This window comes from Vipera ursinii, assembly GCF_947247035.1.
Source record: "Vipera ursinii genome assembly, chromosome: 1".
Classification (NCBI taxonomy): domain Eukaryota; kingdom Metazoa; phylum Chordata; class Lepidosauria; order Squamata; family Viperidae; genus Vipera; species Vipera ursinii.
Genome location: NC_139512.1, coordinates 93801993 through 93829177, shown reverse-complemented (window position 1 = coordinate 93829177; position 27185 = coordinate 93801993).

Sequence of the window (27185 nt, the reverse complement as noted above, 5' to 3'; positions counted from 1 at the left end):
GCAAAAGTTCCCTTAGAATTCCCTGAAACCTTTCAGATGGTTTTGAATACACTGTAAATGTAGCGACTGAAAGTCTGTGGAAATTCTCAATCCTCCAGGTCATGGTTGCCCCAAAGGTGCTTTTTCCAAAAGTCAACTGGACTTTGGTTATTTTTTCCCCTTTAAAAATGTTTCACTACTCATCCAAGAAGCTTCTTCAGTTCTGAACTGGAACTTCATCTTTTTTTCTTCCAACCTTCCCATATTACTTCACTTGTGAGCCATTCTTTTTAGGTTAGTATTGAGTAGTGGGTCCGACGCAATACTCAATACTGGTGTGTGAGTTCAGCTCTTCGTTGGAGGGGGGGTTCTACTCAATACTGGTGTGTGAGTTCAGCTCTTTATTGGAGGGGGTAGCGAACTGGGGAATGAGGGTTACCTGGCCTCCTTAAATACCCGGCCAGGTAAGCAGACAGCCAATGGGGTTGGCCCTAGGTTTCCCGCTGAAACTGGGTTTCCTGCTGAAACCGTTCAAGCCAACGCCCCCTGGTGGCTGTTGCTATGCAGGTGCCTGCATACATAACAGTTAGAAGCCGTCATCAATCTATTTCCACTGCCAATTCGATCTTGCCAGAGGACTTTAGAAACCTTAAATATTCCAGCTCTTCTGAGCTATCCCAAAGGTGAGGGAAATTTGCTCTGCCTTTTTGGAATGTAGGGGCTGTGATACTACTGAAAAGTATAAGCTATTCTCAAAACCTTTTACATCAAACATTGTGTAATACGTTTCTTACAGGAGTACTCTATCTAATTGTCTTCTTTTTCATAAAACATGAGAAAACGATGTGTTTCGCCTGCTAAATATACTAGGGTCAGCCTCAGAAATGGTAGGAGCATAGTTGGAAAGACTATGTCAAAACTCTGGAAAGCTCTTTCCAGTCACTGATGAAAATATCGACCCAGATGAACAAATAACGTAATTAGGATTAGCTCTCATCTCTGTATTTGGACTCAGCTGGCATTTGAAGATTTGTGGAGCGTGGGCTCCTTCTTAATAGTGAAAGTGTCAGTAATGCACAGTGTTATACAGTATATGGATTTGTTCTCAGTCTGGACACAGAGCTTTAAAAACTTCATTTCAAGACCTGGCCTGGATATTGTAGATATCATGTGATTTAATAAGGAGACACATATCTGCGTTATGTGTCTCCTTATCAAAAAGAAAATGGAAAAGGTTAATGCATAAGAGTTCTGGATGAAGAAGTTACTGAGAAGCCTCCCATTTCTATTTTGTATGCTCCACTCTGTTTTCATACCCACATATTTTGGGATGAAGTAGAGGGAAGGTAGATTGTCTAGGGAAAAGATCAGATACGTAGAAGGAAAATTATCTAGCCAGGAGGTTAAAAAAAGGTAAAAAGATTACATGAGTATGTTCCCCTCATCTGTAGAAACATAGGCATATTTCTCATGTGTTCTAGGCCAATGAAAAATTAGGAAGACTGATAGAGAACAGAATGCATCCCATCAGTCATTTCCAATCTGAAACGAGTTGCAAGATCTAACCCTTCCATAAGTCTTGCAAAATTCCCAACAGTTTTTATTTTGATACCTCAAATAAGCCATGAAACAAAAGATGGGGAAGTGAAATAGCAAGAAAATATTTTTAGGAACCTTTTTAGGGGAGGCTCATACTTTTTAGGGAAAAGCGATGTGCTGGTGGTTAGAATGCACTACTGCAGGCTACTTCTGCTGACTGCCAGCTGCCAGCAGTTCGATTCTGACCAGCTCAGGGTTGACTCAGCCTTCCATCCTTCCAAGGTCAGTAAAATGAGCACCCAGATTGTTGGGGGAACAATGTGCTGAGTCTGTAAACTGCTTAGAGAGGGCTGTAAAGCACTGTGAAGCAGTACAGAAGTATAAGTGCTAGTGCTAAATGCTACAGATACATGTGGAAAGGATATTTTATCTATTTATTTAAATTCCCACCAACCTCTCCTAAACCATATATTTGCTCAGATAATATCTGCTTCGTCTCCTTAAATTAACGTGGGCCAAATCAGTCACTTAGAACTGAACTGAGATTGGTAAGACTATGTTTAAATACAGTGATAGAGTAAATAGACAGTATTTATTCAACCAGTGTCATCACCAGTGCTGGGGAGTAATACTTCATCATTATGGCAAGTCTGGCTTCATAAAATTATGGGAGATCATAAGTTACTGCAAAATATAGTACCTAGAGCATTTGCTGCAGTAAAAGGAAGTGAAGTAAAAGACTCATAAGCTTTTACTACAGCCTCAAAGATTGGCCTGTTTATCCCCACCAAGTTTTCTGGGTGTGTTTTTTAATCATAATGTCAGTGATGAGGAACTTAGTTCTTATTTAATCAAAACAAGAGGCACATAAGTCGGTATGAGTGTGTGTATGATTCACTTTCGACAACCAGAGAGAGGAGCATTTATGTAGTTGTTCTCCTCCTGTGGTGAATATCACTGGAAGGGTAAACACTTCTTGTCTGCAATTTCTTTACCCTCAAATATTGTCTTCTTTACACCCTGCTGATTTAACTATTACCGGTATAGTCCTTTATAAAGGAAAAATTACTTATTCAGATTCATCCTCTGTATTCCTCTTCCCCATCCGTATATTTGATTTCCTGCTTTCCAAAGTAAAACCTAAAGCACTGCTCTTTATTTGTCAAAGTACAACATTCAAGACCATAACTCGGGAAATGGGCTCCAGCAGGAATCTGTAGATCTTTTTTTTAAATGATCTAATTTAAACAAAACTATTTATGAGGTGCCCAACTCGGGTATAATAGATAGCAATACAAACAATACACATAATTTCCCAACTTCTTTCATTGAGTTGCTCCTTTTCCTAAGGAACTGAGATACTTGCCCACCTGGACAGCCCACTAAGAAGATGGTTTTGTGGTTTTTCCCATTAACTTAATGGTGTTTTTAATTAGCTTTCCTGCTCTAATGCCATGAAGAGAATGGGACAATGTAAGAGCCTGCATTTGAGGTGCTATGGGGATAAAAAAGACCTCTGAGTCAATGGCCAGGGGATGTTATCTTTTGGAGAGAGAGTTGCATCATCGGAGACATGTTTCATCTGAGATGGCTTGTGCAATCTGCACCCTCCTCCCCATCCTCTAGAATGGGAGGCACTCTCTGGCACTGAGATGGCATTTGACTCTCCACTTAATTTCAGAAGTATAGGCAGAATCTCTTTTGACTAAAGTTCAGTGTCCATGGCGCTTCCTTGATAGCAGCATGGAAGCGATTTGCCATTATAGGGCATCTTCTCAGTTTTCCTGGAGTATAAGCAAATCAAAGGTCAGCCAAGATGACATTTGTAACTTCTGATCATTTTCAGGAGTTGTTTTTATCTATCACTGAAGTGGGGGGAGAAGGAAAGGAAAGGAAAGGAAAGGAAAGGAAAGGAAAGGAAAGGAAAGGAAAGGAAAGGAAAGGAAAGGAAAGGAAAGGAAAGGAGAGGAGAGGAGAGGAGAGGAGAGGAGAGGAGAGGAAAAGGGAAGAAAAGGAAAAGGAGAGGAAAGGAAAGGAAAAGGAAGATTGCAGCCTTATTTAAAAGACTTATTTTATGTGAATAGCTTAATAGAAGCAACTAATCAATCTTGGTTGCTCCCAAAAAGCTAAGCAGGATTAGATCTGGACAATGTGATATAGGAATGTATTGGGCAATCCCAGAAGTTAGAGCTAAGTGGGAAATCAGAAAGACAACCTTTGAAATAGTTAGGGTTGATTGAGAACAGTTCCCCAACTCTATCTGAAAGGTTGGGTGTGACTTATTCATTTTAGCCTCTTTGGAGAATGATGGATTCTCATGGTCTATTTACCCTCAAGTTCTTTAGAGGTAGAATCCACAACCCGAGGGTGTAGCTGAGAAAGTACAACCACCCAAGAATGTTGGTTCTCCTTTGCCACTATACAAGGAGTGAGTGTGATGTGGAGCTACTACAGTATTTACAACTCAGTGAACGGGATTAATATCATGGAACACTCAGTTCTCATTGATACATTCCCACCTGTCAGCTGAAGCACAACATCAGAACATCCACCTGAATCACTTAGCACTTAATCCAGAATCCAGTGTGTATTTGGATATAGACCAGTTTCTTCCTCTGACGCTTCTCCTACGTATTCATACTCAGCTTACTCATCCAGCTAAGTGCACTGTGACTCAAGCTGTGAACCTAGCAAAGAGCTCACGTGGCTTTGATTCCCTTCTTCGTTTGCTTGTCTTTATCCACTGGCTTCATTTCCCTATCTGCTCGCTCTTCCTGTTTATAGAGTGGCGTTCAGATAGCGTTTTGCACATCGAGAAGGCAGCCAAGGTGTGATTTCTTGCAGAAGGCCATCCTACACCATTCGGATCTTAAGGGAAGTATTTTACCCCTGTTTTCAGCTGGATGGAAATTGCTCCCTACAAGGGGGAAGACAATGGAAAAACGATTTTAGAGGAGGGAGCTGAGCAAGCAGTTAAAAACCTAAGACAAATGGCAGATGACTCCTGAGAGAGAGAGCTCTTACATGCCTTTCAAGAGAGTGAGGCGGAAGAGGCTTCTTGCTATTCGCTCGCTCATTCCATTTAAAACACGGCTCTCTTGTTTTCACTGTCTCTTCCGTTGCTGGCTCCTCTTGGCGCCTGATGTTTCCTATCCTTCTCTCCTCCCCCTCTGTATTTCAAAGCTTTGCAGCAAATAATCATTGCCAACCAGCACCAACAGTCCCTTTCTGCAATTCTAAAACCCCATTAAATTATATTGTTGGGGGAAAACAATAGTTGTGCTAATCATGCTCTGTGCATGTGCATCTTAATTTCCCCAGAGGCTGGAATATGAATTTTTACTAACATGTTAATTTTGTGTGTTAATCAGTATCTGTAGGCCAAATGAATGGATTGACTATGTAAAACTGTTTGATATTGAAACAACTCCTTTTGACCCCCTCAAATTGGCTTCATTCCCCTAAAGACGGTTAAAGTTAATTAAGCACTCAATAGGTTTATGGTGTTTAAATTAAAATATATTACTCCTCATTGTGTAGTCATCAAGTGAGAGAGGCATTCTCCTCCTGGTTGCTTGGCTAGCTAATGGGCTTATCAAAATTCATGATGTAATAAGGTGGATTTTTGGGGGGTTGACAATAGCTATTATGAAGTCCACTGACACAAATTATGTTTCTCTAGTTATGTCCACTAGAGGGCAGAAGGTGGCCACAAATAAATCTAGGAAGTAAGACAGCAAGCCGTGGACAGTTTATTTCATTTCGTTTTTAAAAGGCACCAGTGGGGGTTGCTGTTATTCATTTGATAGAACAGGAACCATGATTCATCTTTCCTTCTTCCACCAAGAAGTCTTTCGGCATTTCTTTTCAATCTATTTCTAGCCTTTATTCCCCATCTTGGTGTTGCCTTGGAATACGTAGTGTGAAGTGGAACGTAGGGAAGAAATGAGGAATAGTCCTTATGCGAAGAAAGAAGGCAGTGGCAGGATTCAGCCAGTTCGCACCACTTCAGCAGAACCGGTAGCTAATTTTTTGTTGCCCAGGCCCAGAATGGACTTCCGGAAGTGGCATCCACAGAGAAAACTGCTTCTTCACAGATTTGAATCCCGCCACTGGAAGGAGATATATCATTGACCAATCATAGCTTACCGATCGTCTTCTTCTATTTCACCCATTGATCCAAGCAATGTTAAACCATAAACAAAGCAATCCTTCTCCATGTTACGTTCAGAGAAATGTAAGAGGAAAAGAGGTAGAGTCTTCATACTTTGGTCTATCTTTGCATGGTATACCAGATAGCTAATCATACGTTACTACTCACTCAGCCACCCACATAAATCCAAAACCTGGATGGATAAGCATTCACATATATACTTATTTATCAATGCCAGCTTATAAAGGATTCCCGTAATTTAAGTACAAATGCAATTCATTTTATTTTTCTGTTTAAACTTGTGGAAAAGACTATGAACAGCACAACAATGTATCTTTCTAATCATAGTTCTGTAATCTGATCTGGATGCATCAACCCTTCTAATTTAACCCAGAAGCACCAGCGTGAGTGAGCCCTTGGAAAAGAAGGAGGAGTCAATGAATAAGGCAACAATGGATGGATCAAATCAAGGAGACTGTACCATAGTCCTTAGAAGAACTAGAAGCATTTGTCCAAGCAGTCTTCCAGAAGTTAAAGTCAACTTGTTGGCACTTGTTCCAAAGTTTTCTTTGCAGTTTCCTCTGTTGGGTTCATCTTCTTCCTGTTTTCAGGGATGGGAAATGGATTTTTGATAGGCTTTGCACATATTTTACATTTACTTCTTGCTAGCACTTGAGTTCAGTGAACAGCAGTTTGGGGATAGATTGCACTTCTCTAACTTCCTTCTTCTTTTTTTAGATAAATGCTGGGCAGACACACATAATGAGATTCATATTCTCCTGAGTTGTGAATCACACAAGTAATGGTTATCGCAAAGATTATATACATAAATGCATGGAATTAAGTTCCAATTGCAATGTGAAAAGGGAGATTGCCATATGCTCTTATAACCATCTGTATAACCTTGGATAGGTGTACTCGCAGCACCATTTGGAGATCCAAGATCCAAGTAAGTATAGGAAACAGTCCAGGATGATCTCATCCTTTCTCCACCCCTTCTATAATACTGATTAGCTCATTCCCCTCCCGCACTGCATTTCCTCTTCAACACTGGCAAGAAAACATAGCAGTTTCTTCTACATTGTCCTCTACTACTTTTCATATACCAAGACGGTTTTTAAAAGAGGTTTCTAGTTTCTGAAAAGGAACTTTCTTAATTAACCTAATTCAATATTGTTGTACTGACTGGAGTCACAACAACTTCCAAATGTTTTCCCATATTTACCTCTCCACAAGGACATTTCCAATTTGCTTCCTACTACATCAAGCTTTAGAGAAGACCAGGACCTAGATCAGACATATCAAACACAAAGCCCGGGGGCCGGATCTGGCCCGCGAAGTGTTTCATGTGCCCCTCAAAGCCATCTTGGAAACAGTGAGGGAACGACCCCCACTGCCTTGGCCCTGGCCCAGAGACCCTCCTTCTGCCAGAGACCCTCAGATCTGTCCCACTCCTGCCCAGGCCCCCATAGGCACCCTTGATGCGAACGATGTAGAGCTGGCCACGCCCACCCAGTAGGCCATACGCACTCTAGCCATGCCCACCCAGTAGGCCACGCCCACCCTGGCCACACCCACCCGGCCCCCTGAGGGCAACCGCAATGCTGATGCGGCCCTCAATGAAATTGAGTTTGACACCCCTGACCTAGATGTTTTCAAAGCTGTCTGCTCTGAAATGAATTGCCAATGCAGGAAGATTTCTCCAGAGAGGCACTTGCTAAGGGTCCCATCTCTTAAAGAGTTTCATGTGCAGCTCCTTCTCAATTCCCACCCTCTGGAGGATAATTTGGCCCCACATACAGGACCACTATGTTTCTGGTAAGTTTCTACATACAGTAGGAGTAAAGACTGGCTCTGGAGAGAACATTTGGGGAAAGTTAAGTTTGGAAACTGAAAGGTGTTTTTTTCTTTTCTTCGAAAGACAACTGGACTGTTTTTCCTTGAGGAAAAAGAAGAGAATGTTTTGCTTCTTATCCAAGAAGCTTCATCAGTTTGGACTCAGTTTGGAACAAGGGCATTTTGGAAACTGCCCTTGTTGGATTATGCAGTTTCCTGTTTCTTTATTCCTGTTTCTTCTGTGGTTTTATTTTTTTATTTCTGTTGTACCCTGCTTAGAATCATTGGCAGTGAGTGGAATAGAAAACGTGAAAATAAATCATTCTTACCTACGAACCCAAAGTCCTTAACTAATTCTGGCAAATAGAGGGACTTTAATAGATAAAACAGTGCTTGGCAACTTTAAGGTGCATGGACTTTGGCTCCCAGCATTCCTCAGCCAGGGAATTCTGGGAGTTGAAGTCCACACATCTTAGGGTTGCCAAACTTGAGAAACACTGAGCTAGAGCATCTGCTTCCACAAGCCCCACTCTACACAAGACATTGCGGCAGTTACATTAAATGGGTGGTTTTATTCTAGTCATTCCTTGGATTGATTGTTGTGGAGAAAAGGAAAGAATGGTATATGATACGTGTTACCTTTTCCTCTTATAGGAAAGACAAGATACAAACATAACAAGCCAAATATGTAATAGAAACTCTTGCCCTAAAATATCTTTGCCTAAGATAAACTAGGAGTCAAGTTTTACTTTTTCCTCAAAAAGTAAAGCAATCTATATCTTAAGCAGCTTTCATTACTGCAGTAAAATCTGTATGGAGATGCTGCCTATGGTTCTTCGTTTTTCTCCTGCTCTTCATTTTGTAGATGATGATGTACTGCAATTTTTTAAAAAAAAAGTTTTAAAGTTTCAAACAGAAATTCACTTTATCGGCTTTTCAAAATGGAAAAGGCACTCAAGAATATTTTTTTAAAAAATGTACTGTAGACAAATGAGCAACTCAGTCTAGAGAACAGAAAATTTGGAAAACTCTTATTCTGCAGTTTAGAAGCAAAATCCTTAAAATCTTGCAGGAACGAATTAATGAACAACCCAAATAGAGAGGTTTACATTTTTCCCCCTCTAGTGATTATACTGTCCCTGAATTAAGTAACCTTTTAAAAGTAGCATTCTCTTAATCTTTTAGTTCTTTCAGACATCTCTGCTGGGGATGAGGGAACCATTTTTTCTTTATCCAAGCTTTTCTGTACGAAAACTCTTTGGTTTTTCACCTCTTTTTCCCTTTATTTTTGGCAACATGGGCGACATAAGAAGTTATTATTATTATTAATTTTATTTGTATACCGCCCTTCTCCCGAAGTTCCATCTACTGTGAAGAAAAAAAAATTCAATGGAGGTTGGTTGCAAAAATAACTCACAATAAACATTAAAAATAGACATAAAATAATACTCGGAGCTTCATTTCTAAAACATATTCAATACAAAAAGTCTAATTTAAATGGTGACTATTCCTGTTGAAAGATAGGAAAAGCTTCTTTTCAGATGCCATGGCAGCTAAAGATCCATGAAAAGAATGTTATAATGAAATGGGTAGAGTGCAAAAAAAAAAGTGAAAAAAGAGATAATAGTTAATCTCATAGCAATACATGCTTTAAATTAAAAAGTCTGCTGATGTTAGCATAATATTAACACTTATGTGACACAACCCTTGAGCAGTTGCTTCGTTCCATAATTTATCATTTACCCTTGAAAACGAGGATATTTTTCTTGTCCTAGTAAAGGTAGCCTCTAGTCACTTTATTTAAAACAGTAGTTATTAATCCTGGTGCATTATTATCATGAAATTTGTTAGCAAATGATGTCACACATTTGTTCTCCTTGATGCAAGTTTATGGAACATGAGCTCTTAAATAATAGGATGCTGCCATGGCAGAACCAGAGGGCACGGGAGCATCCACAGGATACAATAAAACAAATAAAAATGGCAGTTGTGATGGTACAATCAACGTACTATCCATTTTTTTATTTGTATTTTACACTGTTGTGGCCACAGTCTTGACTTTTTTGACCTTGCTCTAAAGGCACCATGGTAGGGGCCGAAAATCCATGGTTCACCAGAGCAGAATGAACAAGACAGCCCTAAATGCTGGGTTGGAGACCTGGCTTATTTCAATTGCTTCCAACGTTTGCCTACATTTAAAATATTTAAGGGAGGAAATATATGAAACCCCATATATGAATCTTGCAATAGGCTGAATGTAAAGAAAAAACTTTCACCCTAAGTTTCCAGTGAAGACTTAGTCCATCATTGCCCGGTCTGCTAAGGCCCTTTCTTATCTAATTACAGTGTTTATTGTTGTGTGTTCTTAGGCAAATAACATAATAATAATAACAAGTTGGAAGGTACCTTGGAGGTCATCTAGTCCAACCCCCTGCTAAGGCAGGAAACCCTATACCATTTCAGACAAATGGCTGTCCAGTCTCTTCTTAAAAACTTCCAGTGTTGGAGCATTCACCACTTCTGGAGGCAGGTTGTTCTACTGGTTAGTTGTTCTAACTGTCAGGAAGTTTCTCCTTAGTTCTAGGTTGCTTCTCTCCTTGACTAGTTTCCATCCATTGCTTCTTGTCCTGCTTTCAGGTCCTTTGGAGAATAGCTTGGCTCCCTCTTCTTTGTGGCGGCCCCTGAGAGATTGGAACACTGCTATCATGTCACCCCTCACCCTTCTCTTCATTAAACTATACATACCCAATTCCAGCAACCGTTCCCTATATGTTTTAGCCTCCAGTCCCCCAATCATCTTTGTTGCCCTTCTCTGTACTCTTTCTAGAGTCTCAACATCTTTTTTACATCGTGGTGACCAAAACTGGATGCAGTATTCCAAGTGTGGCCTTACCAAGGCATTGTAAAGTGGTATTAGTACTTCACGTGATCTTGATTCTATCCCTCTGTTAATGCAGCCTAGCACTGTGTTGGCTTTTTTGGCAGCTGCAGCACACTGCTGGCTCATATTTAAGTGATTGTCCACTAGGACTCCGAGATCTCTCTCACAGTTACTACTATCGAGCAAGGTACCACCTATACTATACCTGTACATTTGATTTTTCCTGCCTAAATATAGAACCTTACTTTTTTCACAATTGAATTTCATTTTGTTAGATAGTGCCCAGTGTTCGAGTCTGCCCAGATCCTCCTGTATCTTAAGCCTATCTTCTGGAGTATTGGCTATTCCTGCCAGCTTGGTGTCATCTGCAAATTTGATGAGTTCCCCATCTATCCCCTCATCCAAATTGTTGATGAAGATGTTGAAGAGGACTGGGCCCAGAACAGAGCCCTGGGGCACCACACTACACATTTCCTTCCATGTAGATGCAGTTCCATTGAGGACCACACGCTGAGTACGGCCTGTCAGCCAGCTACGAATCCCTCTGGTGGTAATGCTATCTAACCCACATTTTTCTATCTTATCAAGTAGTAGGTTGTGATCTACTTTATCAAATGCCTTACTGAAGTCCAAGTAAATTATATCTACAGCATTCCTCTGGTCCACTAGTTTTGTCACTTGGTCAAAGAATGTAATAAGATTTGTCTGGCATGATCTGTTTTTGACAAACCCATGTTGACTTTTAGTGATGACTTTGTTTGCATCAAGGTGTTTGCTGATTTGTTGTTTGATTATCTTTTCCAGAATCTTCCCAGGTATTGAGGTCAGGCTGATAGGTCTGTAGTTTCCTGGATCTATTTTTTTTCCCTTTTTTAAAGATGGGAACTATATCAGCTCTCTTCCAGTCCTCTGGTAGTTCCCCAGTGCTCCAGGATCTTTGAAAAATATAGTTCAGTGGTTCTGAGATCACGTCTGAGATCACTTGTATATATTTCTATATATTAAGGTGTAAAATAAAAACTTGCTGCATTCTGGGTTAAAGAGACCATATAATAATTACAATATGAGCTTTTAGGAATTCTACAGAGTAAATTATTAGTTTATATTTCAGAAAAAGATGAATGGAAAAATTTCCAAGTTTCATCAATTCTACAGTGAATGCTTTCCCTCATTTACATAACTCATTAACAGCTTTTTAACAGTTCATTAGGAACACAGAACCCCATGTGACAAATAATGAGTGAAGTGTAACATGAGGGGGCTTCCTAATGATTTAAAATAAAAATCTCAATGAAACATGTCACTGGAGATGAAAAAGTATTTCAAGATTCTGTTGAATTTGGCAATTATCTATGTTCCATCTTGAGCAGCAATGTGTTATATATTAGCAGCAAGAACAAGGACAACAATATTGATAGATGTAACAACACTTCAGATAAACCAACAATCTTGCAAACATTATGCACAGTTGGCCCACTGGGGCTTCCTCTTCCTTTGCGCGTCTTCTCCTAATCTGATGAGCAACAGATATCTAGAAAATCCTGGATATTTTTTTTTTCTTTCCTCAACTCCATGTGCTAGCTAATCACAACAAAGTTCCTTTTTATTTCCTAGCACATCACATACTTGTCATGCTGAAACAGCAAGAAATAAATGATGTTTTATATCAGGTCATGTATCAAATTATAGAATCCTAGAGGTTGAAAGGGATCCAAGAAGTCATCAAAACCAACCTACTGCACCATCCCCACAGATAATTATCCAGTCTCTGTTTGAAAACCTCCAGTGAAGGGCAAGAAACCACTACATGAGATACTTTATTCCACTGATTGTCAGCTGTTACTGTCAAGATGTTCTTCCTAATATCTCATCTGTATTTATATCCTTGAAATTTTATCCCATTCATTCTAGTCTTACCCTCTGGAGTAAGTGAGAATAAGTCTGAACCTCCTACAATGTGACAGCCCTCCAGATAGTTGAAGGCAGCTATCATGTCCCTTCTCAACCTTTTCTTCTGCAATCTAAACATATATAAGTCTTTTTACCATTCTTTGAAGATCTTGGTTTCTAGTCCTTTCACCATCTTGGTAGTCCTTCTCTGAACTTGAAGGGGACATAATACCTGAGAGTCTTTGGCTAGTTTTGCAAAGACCTGACACAAGAGCCTAGAGAAGGAAGCTGAACTGGCAAACTACATTCATGATTCTGAATCTGGATTGCTGCATAGTTGAAGCAAAAGGGAGAAATTAAAAAAGCAGGAAGATTCTCAACTACCTTTTGATTGAAAAGATTATAGAAAAATCTGGTAGGCACACTATACACTCAAGAGGTTCTGGACCTCAGTTCCCAACCATAGACAATAGGAAGATTTCTGAGTGTTCAATTTCAAAATTTTGAGAAGGCATGAGGCTGCCTATCCATAATCTATAGTGACAGAATAAATAAAATTCATATATATATATATATATATATATATATATATATATATATATATATATATATATATGTAGGTCTAGAGTCTCGGGTTTCTTCCCGCGTTCCTTTCATCTTCAGAAAGTTGTGGCGACGTTTCGATGAAATCCCATCACATATATATATATATAACATATATATAACATATCTATATCTATATCTATATCTATATATATATATATATAGATATATATATATATATATATATATATATATATGTTTTCGCGAGAATCTACGAAAACATATATATATATATATATATATATATATATATATATATATATATATATATATATATATATATATATATATATATAATTTTTGAACAAGGACAACAATATAACTTTTTGTTATAATGATGAGGAAGATGATGATGATGACAATGATTTTCAAATAGACCTTGCTTAATGACACAATTGGAACCAAAAACACTTTCCCCAAGCAACATGGTCATTAATGAGACATCAAATGACTACAATGGATTTACAATCTCATTTTTCCTGCAGTCAATAAGCAAAACAATAAGCGACTACAATTGGTGAGGTTGGTATCAGCTTTGCAACTGACTCTGTTTGTCAGAAGCTGGCTGTGAAGCACACATATGGTGATCATGTGACCACAGGATTCTCTGATGGTCATAAATGGCTGATGGTTGTGAAGTTCCTGAATCTTGATCACATGACTGTCGAGATGCTTTTTTTAAAAAATCCCATTTATATCCCGCCCTTCTCCGAAGACTCAGGGCGGCTTACAATCTAAAGCACAAATCAATGTGCTTAGCAATAGCCTTCATTTTATGTATATGCCTGCTTATTAGGGCTTTCGCCCCCCCCCCCGAAGCGGCATTATTACAAAGTCAGCTTATTGCCCCCAACAATCTGGGTCCTCATTTTACCTACCTCGGAAGGATGGAAGGCTGAGTCAACCTTGAGCCTGGTGGGATGCGAACCTGCACTAATTGCAGGCAGCTGGTGTTACTTAAGGAGGCATTAGGCCACTGCTCCACCAAGGCTCTTTGATGGTTGTAAGTGGAATGACTGATGCACAGGTATTTTTTCAGCCCTGTCATAACTTTGAATGGACTCTAAAAAGGGCAGTCATTAAGCAAGGTCTACCTATATATCCTGCCTTTCTTCCATAAGCTCATGGTGCCAATTTTTAGTCAGAAAAACAACCCGGTATAGTTGCATAAGTGTTGTATCAGTTGTACAAAGTGATTATCCCAAAGTCACCTAATAAATTAAAATTTCTAGTTACCACTAGAAAATAATGTATCATTTAACTTTTTTTCCTATATCTGTAGAAAATATTTTCATGTTTTGCTTCCTAAATCTGAAAGAGTGGTTAAGGAAAAATGCTCTCCCTTACCTCAAGAACAAATGTTATCCTCTTTTTCTGGAATTAGTACTGCTACTACTCTTTTATCAATCCATTTTCTTTTTTAATAAATTTTACAAGACATATACACATCTACCCTTGAGGTACACATTTCCGGCTGAAAAGGCTTCATTCCTATTTTGAATGAAAATTAAACATACAAAGCTTAAAGTCTGAAGCTGTTCATTAGTAATGAATGATGAGGCTTTAAGAATTTGATTTATAGCTAAGAGATGAGATATGGGAAGAAGAGATTTTTTGTGGTAGTATCAGAGAAGATGATTAGTTACTAAATTTGTATTTGTGATGAAGGGGGAAACCATTTCTTTATATATTTCTTTTTGTTTACCTTTTTCTTTTTTCTCTTTTATATTTTTCTTAGTTTGTATCAAGCTTTTATCTTTGTATCTTTAAATCTTAATAAAAAGATTATTAAAAAGTTTTCAAACATTTTTTTTGTTTTCCTGCAAAATTTAATCAATATAAATAATAAAGAAGGTATACTTAATGCATTATTACAGTGCTACCCTGTACATTATATTTATTCAAAAGCAGATCCCACTATGTTCAACCGAATCTTGAACTGCAGACTTAACTGACCGAATTATGTTCATCAGTTATCTGTTCATCAATAGATAATATTTTGTCTCCATGGCTTTTTTCAGGGCTTAGCCTGCAACCTTTAAAGTCATTTATGTGAGAGTAAGTACAATTGCACTGTGTGTAGTTTAGGATTATAATGTAAGTGTGCAATTTTGTAAGCATAAGGGAAATGTAATTTTCCATGGCACTTCAAAATAGACATATAAGGGGGTTATAGTACTATTAATTTTTTTAAAAGGCTACTGATGTTGGATAGGAATGTCAGAAAAATGGAACAAACATAGATTTGTCTGGCCAATGACATAAATAAGAAATATTTATTTTATTCCATAGAATACATACAATTTGCTATGCTAGATCAGATCAAAGTTTCTATTTTTCACAGTGGGAAGTATATAAGCACATTGCAATAGCCTTTTCCCCATTCTTGTTGCACATCTAGTACAATAGATATACTGATTCAGCATTTTGTGATACTGAAAAAAAAAGTCTCATCAGTTCTTTTGTAAAATTCTTTAATAAGGGAACCCCCTCCCCCTTAAAATAAGGAACAAGTTGTGGAGGCTAGACAGGCTGTTCAAGAAACTGTTGGAAAAATAAAACATAAAACTGCCACACTGTACTACATAGTATAGTATTGTGTTGAATGGCATATTAATTTCAGTACTCTCTGCAGCCTATGAAATTGTATGCCACTTCGCAGTGTTGTCTTCTGTCCATGCTGGTATCTCCCACAGATCAGGAAAAAGTAGCAAGAATTCGCAAGGAAAAGTAAAGCTGTAAGTGTTCCTTTCCTCCATAAGTTCTAATCCTCAAGAGGTTTAAAAAGAAACATCAAAAGGGCTGTAGCCAGTTTAATTTCTGTTTGCTCAACATGAAGTGATATAATCCTCCAGCACGTGGCATTGTTGTCTTATGGGATTGTGGCATTAGGGTTAATGATAAGGCATGCATGCTTCAAACATCCAAATTTCTACACTGTCTAGTTCCATACAAGTAGGTGATTTCCTCTCTTCTTCATTCTTAAGGAGAGGGAAAAAAGTCACAAAATGGGATAGGATAAGATGGTGAAATATAGATATGGACTGAAAAGATTCTGGGAAATTAATTGCTTAAAAAGATGGAAACAAATGGAATATAAATGGTTATTTGCTTATAGGTTAAACATTGTATACGTTAAGAAAAAAAGCAGAAATGGAAGCGGTTGCTGTCATGAAGTAGCTAATTGCCGAAGCATCGCAGTCATTTGTGCTGCTTCATTTTCTCTGGGGAACGACATTCACAACAGGATAATTCTTACCCTAATGTAAGTGTCACAATGGGCCTCGGTGCAATTTGCTGATATGATATCAAAATAGCATTAAGGTAATTACATTTTGCACTTGTAATAATTCATGCCGAGGATACTGTTGAAATTTGCAGTTCTTTTGTAACCTGGTCACTTTTTTTTCCTTCTCGTGCTCCTCTTCTACTCCTTTTTCCCCTCGTCTTTTGTTTTAATTTAAGCAGCATTGAAGCTAATAGGCTTACAGGCACTTAAACATCCATTTTATTAAAAGTGTCCATTATGTAAAAGCCTAACCGGTATGGCAAAATAAATTGCATAACGTGGTAGCCTGGTTCAGATCTCTGATCTGTGGCTTCACCAATAATGTACTAACAACAGGATAATCAAAGGTCGTCTCATCCTCCCAGAACTTAATGGTGGACTATCCCTGGTGGAGGAAGCAATCCAAAGGTTTTTTTATGACCCTCTGAATTTGGAAATGGAAACTCAGACTGTTCAGCTGAAGAAACAAATTAAATTACAGGTGGGCAAAGTCACTTGTTTTTCTAGAGGCTTGTTGGAGAAAAGGAAACTGAAGCAATCAGAGTCCTCTCAACAATATGTTATATGTATGAGTCTGTGTTGTGATTCAGGGTCAGCCTGTGGGTTCGGCAGTTGGGTCGGACGACTCAGAGGCGGAGGGGGGTGTTGAAGACCTTGCTGAGGAAGTTGAAGATCTTGCTGATGAGAGCCCTCAGCCAGGCCCCTCCCACTTGGTCACCACGGAGACCCAGCTGTGTGAGCCTGACAGCGTGGATGAAGATGACCCACAGCTGACCCTGTTCAAGGATGCCCGACGCAGGAGGCAGTCAATTAGGAGTAAACAGAGGAAGGCAATGGGGCTCCTCGGAAGGAGGCAGAGAGAAGCCACGCCCTGAACTCTATATAAGGGGAATGTGTGGGAGGGCTGGATTGCTGAAGGCAACCGCTTGGATAGTTCCTGTTTCTTAAAGCTCCTGTTTCTTGGTTTGTCTTGTTCCGTTTGTTTTTGTAGCAATAAATTTGGCAGGCGTAATTCCAGCCTCTTGCCTTCTTGTAAAAGGGGTTGTCCCTGCCTTTTCTGCAGGGCCGGTAGCAGGCTGGTACAGAACAGTCTGGCTGGGCTAGATGGGAATGGCTGGCCTAAACTTCCGAGTGTTTTGCTATAATATGATTGGGTTCCTGGGCCCTCTTCAACTGACATTAGCTATTACTAAATGGTTTCAGTTGGAGCACTCATTGGGAGCTCTGCTAGATCTTGTAGAGGTGGCTTCTGATATCACAGAGGTAAGCCTGCTGATCAAGACCAATTTCCTCTCCAAGTCTCGCTTGGTGCTTCATGGTTTTCTAGCTTGTCTGAAGGTAAATATATAATATTTTAAATGCATATTATCGATTTGTTTCTTTGTCTGGTTTTGTCAATTTCTTCTTTTATACAATATGGCTATTTTCAGTGGAACCGTATACAGCCAAAAGTAAAATACAAACAATCAAAACATTTTAGCAATTTTCCAATTTATATAAATTAATGGAAAATTGAATATCCAATCCTAAAATAACATTAAATCATTAACAAAAAAATGGAAACTTGATTCTGTTGCAAGAAAAAAGGGCTACTTATTATCATAGTTGACCCAAATGAAAAATTTGTTAACTCTGTTATCCTAGCAGACAAAAAATGTACACTCATTTTTATCAGATTAACAATATCCTCAATAGTTGAAAACTGATTTTACACAAATTGATTAATTGATTGATTGTGTGCTATCAAGTCAGTGTCCATTCTTAGCAACCCCATAGACAGATTTTTTCTCTATGACAATCTGTCCCTAACCTCTCTTTCAGGTCTTAGAACAGTGTATCCATTGCCCTTGAAGATCCAAAGTTACATTTCAGGAAAAAATGCAACTCTTTCTACACCCCAAAAATCTATATTTTATTACATAAATAACATTGTTGCATCAACATAACAAGAGAAGGTGCTTGGGGATGTGGAAGAGAAGGCATGTCCATCAAACCATTGCTTATGAAGACTCTATGTGTCATGAAACCAGCTGGAGACAACAATGATAGTACTAGTCTGCTATCCAGATGTTATTATTGGTTCCACAGACTGATTTGGTTGAGGGCAAATGCTTCTGAGAAGGGGGTGATCTTTGTTCTATCGCCAAAGCCAAGACTGCCAGAACCGTCATTGATGATGAGAGAATAAGGCAATTCTTACAAGGATTCTAACTGCTACATGGGCCAGGATGGCTGTTGATTTGGACACAACTATCTGCTCCATTTCTGTATTCATGATATAGAAGAGGATGGCCTATATATTGTTGAGAAGGCATTGGTGAAAGTCAAGAAGATACTGGTCCAATTAGATAGACTATAAGATAGTAAGAAAGCTTGTTAGTGGAAGATGCATGGAAGAATAATCCCATCCTTGCGAGATTCAAAACAAATGTACCCAAATAATGTATAGCCTTCCTAGTCAGAAGAACTCTATGTAGGAATTCAACAAAAATATGAATTTAGCAAGTAAATTAATCAGATAAATAACTGGGTGTGCCTACATACAACTACCTCAATTCAAGTATATCTTAAAGTAGACTTTATTATAGGCTTAAATTGTGCTAACTGTAAGGATTAAGATGTGAAGGAATCAATAGAGATGAAAGAAATGAACCCATGTTGGAATCCCAGATCCTTATTTTGCTTTCTTTTACTGTCCCTTTCTTTTGTAGTGCTAAGCTGTAATTGGAACCATTTACAAGCTTAGTAAAATAAATAAATGATAAACAGACAGCTTTCAAGTTGCACTAAGCTCTTACTGTCATGCTTTTTTCCCATCATAAAAAGAAACACTGAGCATGTATGTAGGAAATCTGGTTGGTCACATTTACTTGGAAGTATCTGACAGAATGACAGCATCTAATATGAATTAAATTCTCACAGTACAGTAATAGCTTACATTATAGATATTTCATATAGGGCTGCTTATTGACAAAATAAATGCATAACTTCATTTCATTTCCACTTTATTACTGACTTCTGTAATGGACAGAATTTTGCACGCAGATGAACAAATGTTTTTCATTATTTGAGGTTCAAGAGCAATGAAATGTGCTAATGTGACTATACATGAAAATTATATGAAGAAAATGAAGATTGGTGTTACTCTAAATATGCCAATGTATAAAGTTTTCAACAATATATTTTCAATAATTCTTAGGTGGAAGGAACCATATTTTTAATTGACATGTTCAAAAAATACCTGACTTATTAATAATGGAATATAAGTAATTCAAATGTCGAAAATGTTGGTTAGTTTTTTAATTATTTTTATGCATGGAATTTCAAATAATAATTTTTTTTTATTTTTGTCCTTTCAAGTAAAGAGAATAGTTAATGTGAGAAAAAGATGACATTAACTTAGCCAATCAACCAGCTATGACATGCATACATAATGAAGGTGGGCTTGAGCAGCTCTGTCTTAGGTTTAGTAGATGATGGTCATTCAATGGTTTTAGAATATGGCCAGCATCCCTTTCCAACCCAGCTCACTCCATTGTGGCAAAAATGGAGTAGAGTCCTATGTTTATGGCTCTTGAATGGAACCGCATTATTGTGCTACTTAGGCTGTGCATTAAGGCATTTCTACTGTGAATACAATATTTGACCCCCATCTTTTGTCAATCACATTTACGTCACCAATAGTTGTGCAATGGTGCAAGGTGGTAAATGCCAACATGGATTTTAGAGGTAGATTGAGTTTTCACACTTGTTGCTGCAGTTATTGCTTATTATATTAAGCTTATTTTAGGATTCACACTATAGACTTCATGTGTGAGGTAAATGTAAAGGTTTCCCTACAGTCATGTCCGACTCTAGGATCAGTGCTTATCTCCTTTTCTTTGCTGAGGGAGCCAATGTTGTCCGAAGACAATTTCCTGGTCATGTGTATTTCATCTCAAATTGTGGGAAGGAAGCAATATTCAGCCTAGTTCAGTAACTATGCCATCAAAAGGTGGCATACTCAAAAGAGGTCCAGGAACTATGACAAATATAAAACAGTTTGGAACTTCGCCCATCCTGCATTCTACTCCATGTGCAATTTCATGGTTTGTCGCCAGTTAATCAAAATAATCTGAAATGTGCTGCCTTCAAATAAATAATCTTAGGTTTTGAGAAGAACAGAACTAAAACTATACTATTAGTTAGACAAGATTATGGAAATTTTGCTTATTTGTGGAGAAAAGATGGACTCCACTTTGGGTTAATGACTTAATTTGATTAAGGCCTGTAGTTCTGAATTTCCAGTAGAATCTCTGTGAGGTGCCGAGGTCTGCCACTGGAATGTCCCTGATTAAAAAGGCCTAAGCGTCCATTGCTAGCCTACTGCTCTCCATCATTAATAGCATGTTATCTTTCTCTTCAGACTGATTTTTAATTTTTATATTTGTAATTATAAATGATTTACAGGGACATTCATTGCACAAACTGTCTGGAATCATTAAATTCTCCTAGGTTGAATAACCTAATAGTCACCTGGAATTAACCACCTTGGAAAAATTATCTAACTGAATTTTCTGCTGCCTTATGAGTCCAGACCTCTCATTTTCTCTCTCATGTCTACAGTCTCTAATGAGAAAGAAATTAATTGATAAGAGGTAATTAGCCACATCTAAAGGGTGCACACTAATTACGGGAAGCTATATGTCTTCTATAGTTAGTGTCAGTAGATGTTTCTGGAATAGTAGCACTGTTTTTTTTCAAGCAGTTTTCGCTGACTTTAAATGTTACCTTAAAAATTAACTTGCTCTTTCCCATACTCAGAACATTTCATACACGATGGGCCGCAATTGCCATAATTCCCATCCAGCTTAGCAAACTTTTATGTTGGCTAGGATGATAACACTTCTTATCCAGTGTTTCTTTAGACTTGATCCTCCATTGACAGTTGCTGATTAGGGACATAAAGGAAATCTAGTAGACTCTTCCTCATTGCTAATCAGCACAAGGTAAAGAATGAGAGCCTTAATTCCCATCTCCTGTGCCCACCATAGTCATCTAGTTTTTCTTGACTCTTCACTTGAATTACCTGAGCTTGCAAACTCATAAGTCTCGACGAGAGTTCGTCTCTCATGTCTCTGCTCTATGCTCCATTGGAGGAACTGAAAGTCCAGGCTAGGGAATTGGTCATCATAGAGACAATCTATTTATGTGGCCACTAGGACTTGATTGCAGTTTGATGGCACATAATCAGTTAATGCACACACCAATGAGGTGAGAAGAAAATAGGTTCTCTTGTGTGAAATTTTCTGTTACAGGCACTGTACATTATTTTATCTTGTCCCTCAGTTTATTGCTGTTCTGGTACCACTCATCACCTGACTTCATACCTGAAGTTCACTTCTGCCATTATACATAGTCAAGCATGACAGAGTTTATATACCTCAAAGATGCTCCTGGCTGCTCTTGGCTTAAAGGGAAAATGCTACTTTAACAACAGCACACCTACAGACAACTTGTGGCTGGTTTGCTTATGGGTTAGGGAGAAAATAAAGGAAACATCTTTGAGCCCTGATTACTGAAAGTGAGGAAAGACTATTTAGTTACATTTATTATAGCCACCCTCTCCCATAGTCTCCCATAGTCCCCTGCCCTTCATCTACTTCTTTTCAGCACGCAGTAGTATCAAGATGAATTTGTGAGAAGAATGTAGTGTCTTACCAGATTATATTTAAATGGTAGCACATATGACGGACATCTTTTGGAATGCTGAATATAGCAGTTGTCTGGCTAAGAGTAAAGGTTCCTGAGATCAACTTTCAATTTCCACCCTGCTCCTCAGGTTAGGAAGACAATTGTGTTTCACTGACATTTGCTATTTTCCTTCTCTTTTTTCCATTCCCCCCCCCTTCTCCCTAAAGGCCATTCTCATTTCATATATCCAAGTAATTCCCAACAAAATATTACTTATGTCAAAATACTGTATGTTTGGCTTCTTTTAAATTCTGTTTATTCAGAATTTATATACATATATATATATATATATATATATATATATATATATATATATATATATATATATATATATATATATATATATATATATATATAAATATAATGGAAATTTAAGCTTGTTTGGGATCACCCAGAATGATTTGCAATAGATAGGGAACAGATATCCCCAATACCATCACCACCAAAAAGAAAAAAGAAATAGAATTCATAATGTTTTAGATGGCTTTTCAACATACAGTATTATTTTATTTTATTATTTTCATCCAGAAAAAAGTCTGTTAATGGATGTCGGTATCACAGGTATATGAAATTTCTTGTGTTCTGGACATGACATTGACTACAATTGCTAGGGATTAATGGCATAGGAATGTCACATTTTAAAGCAAACTCAGCTAGCTCTCATCTTGTGAGACACAACGCAAATCAGACATAGTTATCCCTCTGTTCATGTATACTTCCCAGGTTGCAATACAAGTCACAGTTGCAAGGAAATGTGTATTTTATGATAAAATATATACAGACATATGTGATTTGGGAAATGTTTGTTAAAAACAGTGCTGAGAGTATGTTTATATATATATGTAGTGCTATACAGATGCATTATGGGCTGCATGTTTTCAGAATGCTTTGTATTGCTTTGGCTTGTGTCCTGCCCAGTGCTATATGCATACTCTGACACACTGACCTGGAATTAAATTAGACTGAAGGTGTTGCAATGAAGCTTACAACAAGCTAATGCAGACCAGAAATAGAATGATCTGGGCAATGCAGCATTATATCTTTACCATCAAGGATTATTCTGGTTGAATTAGAGTTACCAGGTATGTGCCCATGTCCATGGTCCAGCAGGCACAGCCTTAAAGTCAAATATTGCTTTATGTTTCAATTCCCACTGATACAACTAGCGATGCTAATTCTGTCTGCAACATACAGTATGAAGTGACAAAACGTTCAGCCTTTTGTTACTGAAAATAAAAGACCAGAACACATTCCCTCCAGCAGCCAAAAGCCAGATAAAAAAGGATTAACACCAGGCAATCAGGTAGGAAACAATGCTCTAATCCAGCGTTTCCCAACCTTAGGAACTTGAAGATGCGTGGACTTCAACTCCCAGAATTCCCCAGCCAGCATAGCTGGCTGGGGAATTCTGGGAGTTGAAGTCCACGCATCTTCAAGTTCCTAAAGGTTGGGAAACGCTGCTCTAATCAAGAAACTACCAAGGAGAAAACCACACCCCCACCAAAACTGTCAGGGCAAGCGACTGTACATAAATAGGCAGTAAGCACCATACTGACTCAGAGGTGATGTTACCTAGCTGGGTAATGAAAGGTCTGCAAACAAACAACCAAGCTCAGAGAGCATTAAGGAATTCACGTTACTATGTGTTATCCCTAAGTGGGACAAGGGGCTAAAGAAAAACAGGTGAGAAACTCTGCAAGTTTGTCCGCAGTGATTGCCTTCTTTTACGAGATTTTACGAAAATGCTTTAAAGTATAGCACCTGCAAATTAATTAAAAAGAGCCCTAGGCCTTTCTTTGAACATTTTATTTGCTGCCCTCTCATTTCATTATCGTTCTGGAGAAGCCTTTTTTTTAAAAAAAAATAATAATAATCACAAAATAAAAAAACACGTCCCAAACATAACGAGTACCAAGAATCTAATTCCTGAAGAGTAATACAGGGTGGGCTTGTTTCAGTGCCAGTAACAATTTATTCTATAATACCGTATGACCTGCCATGGCAGAGAAAGCAGAGATAACCATTGCTATCAACCACAAGAATGAAGATCAGACTAACACGGGAGGATGTTGTCCCATAAACTGTTCAGGCTTTATACACCATTAGGAACATTTGAGGAGGTTTTCCTGAATATTTTCAGAGGGTAGCTGGCAAACAGTGAAGTTCTTCAAGTGAGGATTATGTAGAACTACTCACCACACATTCTGTTCCAGCTGAAATTTCCAGACTATCTTTAAGGGTCTGCCTCACTACCTATGATCAAAGGCCTGGAGACTAAAACGAAGAATGGCTGCAGGACTTGGGTTTGGCAAGTCTAAAGAAAAGAAGAAATAGGGGAGACATGGTAGCAGTATTCCCTATTTGAGGGGCTGCCACAAAGAAGAGGGGGGATCACATTATTCACCAAAGCACCAGAGGGCAGGACAAGAAACAATGGTTGGAAACTGATCAAAGAGAGAAGTAACCTGGAATTAAGGAGAAACTTCCTGGCAGTGAGGACTATTAACCAGTGGAATAGCTTTCCCCCAGAAATTGTGGGCGCTCCATCACTGGAGATTTTTAAAGAGGCTAGACAGTCACTTGTCTGAGATGGTATAGGTTCTCCTGCTTGAGCAGGGGGCTGGACTAGAAGGCCTCTGAGGTCCCTTCCAGCCCTATTCTCTTCTGTTCTGTTCCATTCCATTCCATTCTATTCTAATTAAAACAATGAAAACTTGAGACTAGCACATCACTAAAGCCAGGGTTCTCTTACACATAGGGATGTATTTGAATTATGACAAAAGCTCATAAAGGACAAGAGCAGTGTGAACAGGCACACTGTATCTTCTAAGTAACAATTTTTATACAAAGACTAGTGACTCTAGATGAATGAATGAATGAATCTATCTATCTATCTATCTATCTATCTATCTATCTATCTATCTATCTATCTATCTATCTATCTATCCATCCATCCATCCATCCATCCATCCATCCATCCATCCATCCATCTATCTATCTATCTATCTATCTATCTATCTATCTATCTATCTATCTATCTATCTATCTATCTTCCATCCAACCAACCAACCAACCAGCACATTTATATGAACAAATACATTTACATCTGCAGCAATTTATGTCAGAAGCTTTATTCCATGTACACTTTTTTTGGGGGGGGGGAAGGGTTTCAAGTAAACATAGGACAAAAGTTCCAAATAAACTGTATGTTTACTTATTGTTTGTGATCACAATGAGTTATGTCTCTCTCTTATAACATTATGAACTTACTAATGATGTCAGTAAGAATAAGCTCAACTTCTATAGAGCATAGTATAAAGCATAGAGATAGTCCTTATATAAAAATATGTGCAGTATTTTCTCTATCCTGTAAGAGAAATACTACTTTGACTGGAAATGGCTGATGCATGTGAGGCTTTAAGACAATAAGTATTAGCCACTTAAATTTGGTAAGTCCTAATAACAAAAATGTTAATGCATGCTAATTCTTAAAAGCATTCTATGTATTAAAGAAATAAGAGGTTTCTTTGGTGTGTTATGACACTACCATAAGTAAAGCATTTAGTTAATGGAAGATCTATGTCATAATGGTCTTCACAGAGAACCTGCAGATACAAAAATCCATTCATGAAGAAAAAAATCTGAAGTAACTTGATGAGAAACACACAAAATGGATTTCTGTATTGCAGGAATGAATCATGGTTCCTAGCAATTAATACTTTCTCATACTAAGAAGATAAATAGTACTACATAACATTTTATAGCATTTATCATAATTGGACTTTAATGATATTACCAAGACAAACATCTCTGGAAGAGTCAAGCTCCATTAAAATCCTTTTTGATTGATTGATTGATTGATTGATTATGCTTAGGCTTATCACCTAGCAAAGCTTTGGTTTCATTAGTGTTTCATTTTAAACCCAGCACCGCTGGTCTATTTCACAGTTATTTGAGTACATAAAAAGCATCCTGAAATATCAAAATGTTTCAAGATTGCTGTAGTTAGGATTTTTGTTGATTTCCATTTTAACATCCTAAGTATCACTTCAAGCTACTCATAAGAACTGAAAGTATTTTTTAAGAAAGTTTGTAAATTTTGTCGAATTTTCCCCCATTATTCTTTGGTTCCAAAAATTAATATCGTCCCCATGTAATGTTCTTCTGATGTATCATACTTACAGCTTCCAGAAACCCCCAACAGCATCATCAAAGACTATGTTTGTTTGTGGAAATTCTGAGAATTGAAGCCTGAAAATGAACAGTTCAGCACAGGCCAGAGGAGAATATGCAAGGATAAAGGTGGTGTAAAGTTGGATTATGTATATATCCCAAATAATTTCTTCACCTTGGTGGAGCATATATGTGCTGATACTTCCCCAAGAATGCTATGTAAGCTACTCTTTAAAAACTGTTTTAATCACATGCTGCATTTTTGTGGTGCTATGTGGCATATCTGGGCTGCAAAAATTTACATGACCACTAGTTGGCAACAGAGATAAAGTCTGAACTCTTGCATGTCATCCAATAGCATTCCCAGATAAATTAGGTATGGGATTAGTTTTTCCCAACAGAGATCACACATTGTGCCAGGGCCTAAGAGCCATTGCATCTTTTGGATAGTAAGAGCAGTGCATTCACTTCTCGTTCTACAAAAGCAAACTGTGCCATTTTTCCCAATAAGTGACTGGAATTTTCTCCTCCACTAGGAAAGGACAATGCATGGAATGCTATTGTGGCAACCCCTTTTCCACATCTGATATGGTGTATCCTCCCCTAAGATACAGCCAGCTGCCTTCTGAAAAAAAGCTAGTTCAATCTTTGTCATCCATGCAAAATAAAAACTATTACTCCTGAACAATAGCAGAAATTGACATGATGCACTGCAGGAATATAGCTTTCCAGAATCAAACATTAAACCCATGATTGATTGATTAATTAAACCACAATACTTGGGTTCCTATATTAAGCTGACTTACAATCCATGTTTTTATAACATGCTGAGGCAGAATCAAGCCAAATTATAGCTTAGCATTGTGTGCAACAAAGCCCATGGAACTCCAGTCTTCTCAGACTGGTGCCTCCAGAGGTATTATGACTACAACTTCATAAATTTCCAGTTAGTTTCTCCTCATGCTGTAGATAATGTGAGCTATAGTCCAAAGCATGTGGACAATGCCTACTTGGAAAAAGCTGCAATTTATCTTGTTGCAGCCTACAACTTGTATGTGGTGTTTCTCCATTCACATCAGACTGAATTTTGTCAGAAAATGAATTATCAG